At 41.9% G+C, this 12,458-nt stretch overlaps 1 long non-coding RNA gene across 2 annotated transcripts; it reads right to left on the reverse strand.

Moving 5' to 3' along the window:
• Positions 1–2,767: 2,767 nt before the first annotated feature.
• On the reverse strand, positions 2,768–10,234 carry LOC137301624 (uncharacterized). Of its 2 annotated transcripts, none has more exons than XR_010958325.1 (3): positions 10,132–10,234; positions 7,397–7,531; positions 2,768–3,665 (listed from the first exon to the last, which is right to left on the reverse strand). It is a non-coding gene; the product is annotated as an uncharacterized lncRNA (long non-coding RNA). The 2 variants fall into 2 exon arrangements; XR_010958326.1 differs by lacking the exon at positions 10,132–10,234 and adding an exon at positions 9,795–9,879.
• Positions 10,235–12,458: the final 2,224 nt, after the last annotated feature.

Consider the following 12,458-nt stretch of genomic DNA (forward strand, 5'->3'; position numbering starts at 1 on the left):
CCCTCCCTCCAGCCAAGAACTGAGAGAACTCTCCCAGGCCTCAGGCTGCGGAGGGCTGGACACTTTCCCATCCACCTCGGCCCCTTTGCCCACACAGTTCCCACCGGGAGTTAAAATACGGGCTTTAGTCTTTTCCTTTTCTCGTGTTTATGCAGCAACTATTCTAAACAGAACTTTGAGTCAACAGTCATTCCATTAGCAGAAAAAGTAGGCCATCGTGCTGTTTATACAGAGGATATTGTATCCCAAATCCCATTACTTTTATCTGACCTCTGATTACCAACTATTGAAACTGCAGGTACCAGCTCAGTTTCCATCTTCACCATTATTTGTATTAAATTGCAATAAAGTCACCATGACTATTTTATCACATCGTTTTATGTAAACACATTAAGAGAGGTATATGCCTTACTGACAGAACCATGTCTTCGCTATAGTAAAAATCCATGGCAGGCAAAGGGTATATTTACCAATAGGTAAAACAAAAAGAAAAACAACATTTGTGCTGTGTACAAAATAGCAGAAATTTAAAATTAGCTCCTTACTGTAGTGAAAGACAAATGCCTTTTCTTAACCATTCTGTTTACATACGGACTAACTGTGGCTTGAACGCCCTGCTGTCGCCTTTAAGTGTGGCTGCCATTTTTAATTTTTAGATCTATCAAACCTTAAGAGAGTACTAACTCACTGAACACCAGTGATCGCACATTATCAGACTGCAGTGTGTTGTCTGACAAGTTCATGCTGAAAAACCCTCTACCTGATGAGAGAAACATCTTGTACTGTAAGATTTACGTCCAGCAAAGAGCCAGCACAGACACGATGGGTCGAGTGGCCTCCTTCTGTGCCGTAAGCTCCCATGGTTCCTCCTCTCCTCCCAGAAATCGTTGTCATGTATCAGCAAATTCTCAAATGGTTTCTAAACCACAGCGCACTTTTGACCAACCCATAACCATCGGTTTGTTTGGGAATAAAAAATATTTCGCAATGAGTGTGCCAATAATTTAATGCTGTATTTAACTCATGAACACAACATTCAGAAATGAATGCAGTGACTCCCATGTTTTCTTTTTGCTGCAGGGAAAAGCCAATTGTTGAAATTTACAGTAAAATTAAAAAGAAATACACAACTGTTGTTTTATATTTTAAAGTTTGTAGGTGATAGGAGCTGGCATGTGAGGGTAGATAATAATACTCCCCTACCTACTCCGGCATCAGAGAAATAGAGACTCATACCAGTACTAATCCCAGACAATGTAAGGTAGGCCTTGTGTGCTCCTGGCCAGTTAGCTATCAACTTTCCCCCCATTACCATGGGCAAAAAACACCCTTATCCCAATGCATGTAATACTGCTATATCAGTGTGTACAACTATTTCCTTCACCACTACCACCAATTTTCTCCCCTTCTCTCCTAAAAGAGCTGACTTTTGCTGGGATACGGTTTCATAGGTACCAGCAGCCCTCTGGTTCATCGCCCAATCCTGTTCTTGACTCAATGGGGCCTAAATTCAACATCGCTGTGCCCATTTAATAGGCCTAAAACGAGTGTAACAATAACCAATTTAGCAGGGTAGAGGCCCAGGCCTGATCTGCAAGGGTGTTCGGGCCATTGCTAAATTTGTCGAGGCCTGTTTTTAGGTGGCCCTCAAATGAGCATGTGTCTCCTTTCAATATTGAAATTAGGCTCCTGCGCCCATTTCACACCAGGATTAATAAATTTGTTTATCCAAGCTCCACCTAGTACTTCTGGGTCTTGAGCTGCCTAACCAGGCCGCTCAAAAAAAAGGTCCCTAAACTCACATGAGTGTAGTTTCTTGTAGAGTGGCAAGGAGGAAGAGTGCTGCTCCTGGCTCCACAAAACAACTGTGGGCCTCTAGCTGCCTGCCCTCACTCCCCTCCCAATCACCTCTTCTCCCGCCAGGACTTATTTGTGGGCCTCGACATAGGATGAAATTGGTAAAGGCCCCGACAGGTGAGTTGCGTCGGGGTGCTTGATTGGCACCGGCGGCTCGCCTGAATTATGATGATAAGGTCCGAGGACAAATTCAGTTCAGTCCTCAGACCTTTCCGTTCCAGTGTGCCTGCAGGAATCGCGCCTGGTTTCAGGTGCTAACAAATTTAGGGGCTAATGTCCACACATGCACATTTTACATCAGGAGTTAGCGGATAGCAATAGGAATGGGAATCACAGCTGATTCTTTTCCCCATTGGTAGCGGGAGCTACCAGTAACCCCCAACCCCATGCTCACCCCTGTCAAACTGCTGCCTCAAATCAGTAGGGATCGGGAGTTGAACTTGGAGTTTCTAAATAGCCGCGTGCTATGCTGCATGGTTCATTTACAAACGGCCTCAGCTTTTTTATGAATCACTGTATGCTCCTATAAAATGCCATGCAAGCAGAATACACATGCATGTAAATCAATGTAAAGTTTCAAATTTTTAGGTAAGCTTGAAGGGTCACACTACAGACACAGATAAGGAACCTCTGATCTTACCTTACCTACTGACTCCTGAGTATCTCAAAGCAAGTGTTGTGAGACCAGTGCTAATAGGTAATCTCACACTAATTAGGCTTTGTATGGGTGAAATAAAAAACTACAGGCCATTGCGAAGACACATCCTAAAAATAACTCCACAGCCCACGTACTTTTAATTCAATTTAATGTGATGAGACAAGCAACATCACTCCTGCCAACATTTTCATAACTTTAAAATTTAGCTGGTAGGAAGCAAAGTTCCACATAAGGTCCAAGCACGGATGCTCGTTTGTCAATCAGCTCAGTACAATAAAATAGCAGCTGGCAGTATCATTCCACATCTGCTGGATGCACATCACCTTACACAGATACAGGCACTTAACAGGTAATTTCAGGTCAGCTCATGAGTCTTTTTAAGTTTTTATTAGTCAATCCATTCCTGTGGTAACATTACTGCAGTAAAACCTTTGCAACGTTTTATTAATTGTAACTGGTAATAACATTTTATGCTTTATGTTGCCCCATCATCCATCAACTTACGTGCCACATGCATGTGCCTGCTTGGATTTTTAAACCCTGCTAATCAGCATTTCGGAGATGTGTAGCGATAATTACAGAGCCACCACAAGTTAAACACTTTCTCAAAACGGAGGTGGTGGTTAAAGCAGGTATCGATATTGAACGCTTCTAAATTGGGTTACCGAGTATTTAACACAGCACAAAGGTCTCAACTTCTGTCCCTGTTCTGTGCTCAGTAAGCTGATCTCACTCAGGGTGGTAACAGTGGCACTAGACTATGTTTAATGTTTGGGTAATGGGAGAGTGACATGCATATAGCTCCCTCTGTTTACATTGCTATGGGTCTACGATTCTGCCATTGGGAACCAGTTTTAGCACAGCAAACCCAGGGAACTGGTGCATTGATAGTGCACTCCCCACGTCCTAAACTCCAGAAGCATCCATTACAAAAGAGCCTTTACTCTCGATATCACTGGAATTAGAGGGGAAGAATCAGCCAGAGTTTCTGCTCTTGATCAGCATCTAGTGGCTCCTGCTGGAAGTGCAACAGGTGAGGATGGTCAGGTTTGGTTGCGATGGTGCCCAGAATGAAATAGTCCATCAACAGTCACTGCTCAGGCAAAGTCACCATGGGATCGTATCCCAGAATGTCATCACTTTCGGGGGGCTGAGGAGAACAGGAAGGAAATAAAGATTTGATAGACTTTACAATTTGTTTCATCCTTCTAATCGCCAATAGTTTACAGCAATATAATAAAGAATTGACGATTTGGATCCACCCATAGATTGCACTGAAGACAATACAATAGTGATAATTCTTAATAATCGTATACACGTTGTAATTGGTATGTATTTAGCACCAAGACCCCTGAGTGCAGCCATACTCATTTCCCAATGGTCACAAGCCCACAGCAGAAAATTGCCCATAATTTAGTAATTTGCCTATAATTTGATAATCTCACTTGAAAAGAATATTTGGTGTGGGAAACGGAAATGGCATCTGGTACAAAAGGGGGTGTTCCTCTGAATTGAGGGTTAAGGTGCATTTTTGGGCACTGTAAAGAGTCTCTCCACCTAACCAAAGTCTTTCATCCCTGATGCCAATCTAGTAAATCTCCTCTGCACCCTCTCTAAGGCCTTGACATCCTTCCTAAAATGTGGTGCCCAGAATTGGCCACAATACTCCAGCTGGGGCCTGACCAGTGTTTTATAAAGGTTTAACATAACTTCTTTGCTTTTATACTCTGTGCCTCTATTTATAAAGCCAAGGATGCCCAATGCCTTTTTAACAGCCTTCTCAACTTGTCCTGCAACCTTCAAAGATTTGTGTATATTAGGCAAAGTGTCCCAATGTGTGTCCCACACATTATATTACTAGAGTTCCAGTCCTGTCTTTAGGAGTCACAACCCGTCCACTCCACCTCCCCTCCTTCAGGACTTTGCTAAATGAGTTCTGCAGTCAAGCCATTTTTCACTAAATTCTACACAGCCTTCCAACCTGCTTCTTCCACCATTTCATGATGCATTCTTTGTACCTGTGCCTTTTTTATGGTATTTTCTTTTTTTATGGTTTTTTCTCAGTTCGATTGTTTATAGCTGGTTAAATATATTTTTCTGGTGTTAATGCCAAACCCCTAAAATCTGCCTGCACTTGTTGACAAAGAGACCCTTAAGTGAATATTTTTCAAGATGATAGATTGAGCCATGCTGCCACCTGCTGGAATGAAAAGAGTGACAGCTAAGAACAAGAAAACTTCTTGGCCAGTTGTACTGAGCCTGGGTTAATGACTAGAGCGTAACAGGTACATCTTATCAACGGCAACTCCCAAATCTACATGTAGTTTGGGTGTTGGGGGAGGGAGGGTTTGTGCTGAGTGAACCGCCAAGAACAGGCCATTAAATTGCTTGCTATTTGTCCAGTTGCAGGAGGAGCCAGACATCATTCTTTCAAATTGAAATATGTCCTGCAGGTCTCCCGACAGGAAGAAGGTCATAGCCACAAGAAGGCCCATCCCTTTTAAAGTGCAGCAGTTCCCACAGCAAGTCCGTGGCTTGTGAGTCAGAACTACTTCCAATGCCACAAGGTTATAAAGTAAAGAAACCCACAAAACATAGCAGTACAAACCTTTAAAAGCTACAGCAAAATCTACCAGAAAATTATATGAGCCAAAGTTTCTTGTCGTTCTAATGAGCACTTTGAACCTGAAGAAAATACTGGGTCTTTATCAAGAATTAATCTCATTGAAATAAATTGGTGGAAATCTACACAAGAATCAAATATTACATAGAATTATATAGAATTTACAGCACAGAAACAGGCCATTCGGCCCAACAGGTCCATGCCGGTGTTAATGCGCCACACGAGCCTCCTCCCATCTTCCTTCATCTAACTGTGACAGTATATCCTTCTATTACTTTCTCCCTCTATCTAGCTTCCCTTTAAATGTATCTATGCAATTCACCTCATCTACTCCATGTGGTAGCGAGTTCAACAAGTAAACTGTGCACTTACTCAGAGTGCAGTTTCATGGAGTCGGTTGTGATGTACACTGACCTCCGACTGTCAGAAATACTAAGCAAAAGGTAGAAATGGCCTCAAATTAACCAACATTTAAATGCAAGTACTCTCTGGAACCAACTCCGGGAGTACGAAGAGTAAATCATTTATTATTTTGGTCAATTTCTGAGGATTTTAGCACAGAAGCTAGACTGATGCCTGTCCCATCCTTTGGAAGAGTAAACCAATTTTGGCTGTTCTGGTGACTAAGGTGAACATCCCATGGCTCTATTCAATAAAAGCAGGAGTTTTCCCAGCCAATAGGACTCCCTCACCCAATACGGCCTGAAACAAAATAGATTGATTGGTCGTTCATTTTACAGATGTTAATGGGAGGCACTTTGAGACATTCCGATTGGAAAGCTGTTGCACATAAAGATGAAATAATAAAAATAAAATGGAGCAACAATATTGTTTTCCTGCTGCTCCCATTCCATATACTTTCCAGCCCTGTTGCACTGCACATTTTATCTTGTTGCAAAATGCCCTTCTGCACCACAGTGACGCCAAGTGAACAGCTTTCATAGAAGTTGCCAGCCTGGAAAAGGCGGATCTCATGTTGCACCTGAGAAAGTGGAGTTCAAACTTTGGGGTGAAATGGCACAGTCTGTGATTAGCTCACAAATGCATTCTTTAAATAGGGTTTCAATGAACCAGGCAGACTCTGGGGTTTATAGAAATACATTCAGAACACATGTTGCAATTTCACCCCATTTAAGTTTACATCCAAACATGCGAAAAGGACGGGAAAAGTTCATCAGGCCCAACAAGCCCGTCCCAGACATGGCTCCACCTCACACACCGCTGCCCTAATCATGCAATCTGCTAGGAGAGGCAAAAAAAGAACTGCAGCCAATTCGGAAAAATCTCTGGGAAATTCCTCTCTGACTTCCCCAAGGCAATCAAGCAAAGTTCCAGGAGGCGGTGACGCCATTAATTCATTTGCTCAAGGGTCAATTCGAGTCCTTGCATGCCGTGTTTTGTCTACCCCATTGTAGTGAAATCTTACAATATAGGTTTGTTAGGGCCTGTGAAATAATGCCAGACTGTTCTGTCAAATAAGAAAGACTTGTATTTATATAGCATCTTTCACCACATCAGGATGTCCTAAAGCACTTTACATCCAATGAAGTACTTTTTTGAAGTGTAGTCACTGTTGTAATGAAGAAAACATGGCAGCCAATTTGTGCACAGCAAGGTCCCACAAACAGCAACGAGATAATGACCAGATAATCTGTTTTTTAGTGATGTTGGTTGAGGGATAAATATTGGCCATAAATATCGGTACTGCACTGAAGTGACAGCCTAGATTATGTGCTCAAGCCTCTGGAGTGGGGCTTGAACCCACAACCTTCTGACTCAGAGGCAAGAGTGTTACCCTCTAAGCCATAAGTTTGGGCATTCAGTTGTGGGAGGTCCTGATAATGCATGTGGGTATGTTCAGAAAACAACACAGTGGGATTAAGATGTATTGGCAGTGAGCCATCAGCTGATCATAAATCTTTTTGGTTGAAAGAAAAGTTAATGACTTTCTGATCTTGAACCTTCTTGCTATCTATAAACTGTTTCATCATGGACGAGAAGTCTGCCTGCCTAAGCTACCTTGTCTTCTTGGCCTGCCTTGCTGATCTCTTCTCCTTTCACCTGGCTCCCATGATGATAATGAAGAATTCAGTTGCTGGCTTTGTCAACTTAATTGGAGTCAAGTTCTATTCTGTTGAAGGAACATCCTGAAGTGCTGGACCAAATATGGGAATGAAGGTCCAAGCTGGTCGACTACCCTTCAGCTAATGTGCGGGATTCCTAGAAGCTAATGATCATCATGAATATGGAAAACTTACTCTGTGAGAAACTTCAGTGAAGGCAAGGTTAATAACCTTAAGAAGCAGATAACTCTGGAAGAGACACAACATGAGCTTCTTCTGTGACAGGCTCTCTATTGTAGTCTCTGTGGATTTCCCATCCAGATCTCTCTCCTTGGAGGCCAAAAATACAAAATTAGATGAGTCTAATGAACAGTTATAATTGAAAGACAGCAGTGAGTGGCATCACGTACCCTCCCCACCTTGTTCCAAACCTGATGTTTAGTTATCTTCACAAACATATTAGTTTGTACAAAGACAAAAAAAATCGTAATTCTAAAAATCACATATTGACAAAATAGGGGAGAACAGAAATTGACACGTAATAGTTCACCTCATTAGACACAGCTCTGTACTGCTCTCAGCAATAACGTCACAAATATTTGTCAAGAAAAGTTAAAATTGAGGAAGTGGGCACTCATGGAAGACCTTTTCTGCTGGGTTATCTCATTAGACAGCGTCATAGATATTTCAGCCACTTTGCTCCTGCACACAGAAACTGCACAGACTCCGAAACTAATATGTCAAACATTTTATATTTCTCTGTCATGACTGAACTGCCTGCCAAAAGCACTTTGCACAGCATGCCTGCTCCTTTCCACTTCCACCAAGAGAACTTTCATCCCCTGTCAAAAAAATGCAATTCCTTCAGTTCTGAAGAAGGAGAGAACCTGCTGAGTTCATATGGTATTCCTGTCCTACCTCTCTGCACTTTAAAACTTGTTTGTACTGCTGGCTCAGCGATGTTCTAGATGTCACTAACATTTAGCTTTGTTGAATCTCTATTTGGACTTCATTACCATAAACATGACAATTTGTTTTCTGGGGAGATGTCAGCAGCCATACAATACTGCATGCCCATATTGCTTTTATTACTATAAATTAAATGCAGTATTATGTAGAGTTGGAGGATGCGTTCACTACCCACTTTAGGAACTTGGATAAATGACACGGGGTATTTTTCTGGTTGTGCATTTTGTTTGGTGGGTTATCTGGAGATATAAAAAGTTCCAGAAACTGGGTAGCAATACCTAAAAATGTTGCTCTCAGGGCATTGTTAAAAAGAAACACTTGCATATATATATATATATGCGAGAGAGAGAGAGAGAGAGAGAGAGAGGCTTTCAGGACCTCAGGATGTTGCAAAGCACTTTACAGCCAATTAAGCACTTTTTTGAAGTGTAGTTACTGTTGTAATGCAGGAAATGTGGCAGCCAATTTGCGCACAGTAAGGTCCCACAAACAGCAATGTGATAATGACCAGGTAATCTGTTTTTAGGTGTTGGTTGAGGGATAAAGATTGGTCAGGACACCAGGGAGAACTCCCCTGCTCTTCTTTGAAATAGTGCCATGGGATGTCTTATATCCATCTGGTAGGGCAGACAAGGCCTCGGTTTAACATCTCGTCCAAAAGACAGCGTCTTCAATAGTGCAGCACTGCCTCAGTACGGCACTGGAGTGTCAGCCTGGATTTTGTACTAAGGTCTCTAGTGTGGGACTTAACCCATAACCTTCTGACTCCAAGGCGAGATTGCTACCAACTGAGCCACGGCTGACACATATTGAATTTCATTTGACCACCTCTGCCTTAACATTAGCAAGCTACAGGAGATTAGAACTGTTAACTGATTCATATTTCTATACACTTGTTCTGCTATTGACTGCTTGAGTGTTTTATTTGATGTACTCATTTATCTACTTTGGTATTTTTTACAAATATAAGTGTCTCACGTTAGCCTGAAGTCTGGTGATTACATTAGCCTGAGGTCAGATGATTGCTGCCATTCAAGACATAAAACAAGGGTTTTTGTTCCTAAGATCGGAGTGGTTCTGATTTAAATTACTAACAGTTGCACTTAATGTGAATCTCAGGGGTTTCATGGGGGCTGAAGAAACTAATAGCTTGTCCATGGTGAACGTCTGGAAGTTTGTAAATCAAATGAATCCCAATAAATACAAACTCAGGAGTGAAATTCGACTCGGGCGAGGACATAAAACAGGCGGTGTTGCATCACACAATGGACCTGAGTATCAGGTACAAAATATAATGGGCAGCTGATGCGATATCGCCTGTTTTGCGTCCCCGCCCAAGTCGAGTTTCACCCCTGTCGTTCCCCGCTGACTGGATTACGTGTGCCTGATTGAGCTAGCTCCATTTAAATATATACTGTATTTGTTTTGTTGGTTGTGGCTTTCTTTTTATGAATTGCATTATGATTAAGTTGTCTGGCAATCTGACTTCAAAAGAATTGAGGAGGTTAAAAATCCGGTCCTCGCTATTTCAGTGGAAAAAGCAGATGTGCGTTTAAAGTGGTGATTCGCATCGCTTTTGATTCACATTGTCTTTGTCGCCAAAAGTAGCAGACAAGAACTTCACCTCCTAAGTGCTTGAAAACAGGACTCTGAAAATAATATTGCAATACTTCTGAAATTCTGACGGGAAACACGTATGAACTTCCCATACTCAAGGCATGACGCACAAAAATTGACGCTGATATTGAAAGTGCTGTGAGAGGACAGAAACAGGCAGAATTAGTCATACAGACAGTTAAACATTTCTCACAACAAAATATTTCTTACAATGAATAAGTAACCCATTGCAGATGTTTCTCATTGAATTTACATTATATTATATCATTAGTATTTTACCAAATGACTTGCACTTCTTCCCTCTATTTAATTGTAAATAAATATAATCAGTTACTATGGCTCACCTGTCTTAGTTTAACGTTCTAAAGGTCATGTAGCATGAGACAACTTTTAACCCAATAAACACATCATGGCAAATAAGAGTGATTGTTAAACCTTTGGGTCATGCAATGCTGCAAAGGCAGATTACATAAATAGTACAGCTTCCAGGTCATAGGGCACATTGTCCAGTTATAGTAACTGCTGAGAAACTGTTAAGACAGAAAACAGTTCTGTAATAACTGAAAACTGTAACAGCACTATAATCATTGTGATAACAATGTATTCAAATATAAGAGGAATATCCTAAAACATTTATAAGGTAAGGGGCTTAAAACAAGCTGTGACATCTAAAGAAACTTTACATTAATTACACATTTTTGATAATTACACATACATATATTTAAATACAAAATGCCAAAATACGAAGACATCTTTATAATCTCAGGGAAAGACTGCAGGGGTTTTGCTGCTTTATTAAGTCCTTGGCTATCTTGTGGATGGCACGTTTAAGTTTTGCATCTCATGATGCAGGTGTAAAATCTTCCAATAAGGTATTTCTCAGGAATGCAGGCCATTCAAAATGAAATAAATCATATTTTAGCAAACTTAAGATTTCAGCGACTGGGGATTAGAGAAATAAAGCAAAAGATCAACAATCACAAAAAGGCTTCAACACAAAGTAACTGCCATCAGTCTATTGCTAACGGAGCGGTGATTTTTATCTGGCTCATTCATTGAGGGTAACATTCTTGTACCGGATCCAAAAATAACAATGTTTGAATTTCTCCAGATATTCATAGATTGCAGACATTATTAACCATTCTATATCAGTGAAACAAAGACACCTGAGTATCAGAATCAAAGAACATAAAAGCACAGAAGAAAAGGACGGGAAAGCAACTGTACCATGCAGGCAGCTATTAAGACTGCGCTCAATCGAAGGATGGGGTAAGTTATAGAGTCATAGAGTTATACAGCACGGATAGAGGCCCTTCGGCCCATCGTGTCCGCGCCGGCCATCAGCCCTGTCTACTCTAATCCCATATTCCAGCATTTGGTCCGTAGCCTTGTATGCTATGGCATTTCAAGTGCTCATCCAAATGCTTCTTGAATGTTGTGAGGGTTCCTGCCTCCACAACCCTTTCAGACAGTGAGTTCCAGACTCCAACCACCCTCTGGGTGAAAAAGTTCTTTCTCAAATCCCCTCTAAACCTCCCGCCTTTTACCTTGAATCTATGTCCCCTTGTTATAGAACCCTCAACGAAGGGAAAAAGCTCCTTAGTATCCATCCTATCTGTGCCCCTCATAATTTTGTACACCTCAATCATGTCCCCCCTCAGCCTCCTCTGCTCCAAGGAAAACAAACCCAATCTTCCCAGTCTCTCTTCATAGCTGAAGCGCTCCAGCCCTGGTAACATCCTGGTGAATCTCCTCTGCACCCTCTCCAAAGCGATCACATCCTTCCTGTAGTGTGGCGACCAGAACTGCACACAGTACTCCAGCTGTGGCCTAACCAGTGTTTTATACAGCTCCATCATAACCTCCTTGCTCTTATATTCTATGCCTTGGCTAATAAAGGCAAGTATCCCATATGCCTTCTTTACCACCTTATCTACCTGTTCCGCCGCCTTCAGGCATCTGTGAACTTGCACACCAAGATCCCTCTGACTCTCTGTCTTGCCTAGGGTCCTCCCATTCATTGTGTATTCCCTTGCCTTGTTAGTCCCTCCAAAGTGCATCACCTCGCACTTTTCCGGGTTAAATTCCATTTGCCACTGATCCGCCCATCTGACCAACCCATCTATATCGTCCTGCAGACTGAGGCTATCCTCCTCGCTATTTACCACCCTACCAATCTTTGTATCATCAGCGAACTTACTGATCATACCTTTTACATTCATATCCAAGTCATTAATGTAGACCACAAACAGCAAGGGACCCAGCACCGATCCTTGTGGTACCCCACTGGCCACAGGCTTCCAGTCACAAAAACAACCTTCGACTATCACCCTCTGCCTTCTGCCACTAAGCCAGTTTTGTATCCAAAGTGCCAAGGCACCCTGGATCCCATGGGCTCGTACCTTCTTGACCAGTCTCCTGTGGGGGACTTTATCGAAGGCCTTACTGAAATCCATGTATACCACATCCACTGCGTTACCCTCATCCACACGCCTAGTCACCCCCTCAAAAAATTCAATCAAATTAGTCAGACATGATCTTCCCTTGACAAAGCCATGTTGACTATCCCTGATTTATTGATTGTGGTAGATTTAAATAATCTGTTTCCATTTTTCGGAAACTGATTGTGAATGAAGCACTTTCACACCAAGTAAGCAGGAAAGAAAAGGTC

This window comes from Heptranchias perlo, chromosome 34 (assembly GCF_035084215.1).
Source record: "Heptranchias perlo isolate sHepPer1 chromosome 34, sHepPer1.hap1, whole genome shotgun sequence".
Lineage (NCBI taxonomy): Eukaryota > Metazoa > Chordata > Chondrichthyes > Hexanchiformes > Hexanchidae > Heptranchias > Heptranchias perlo.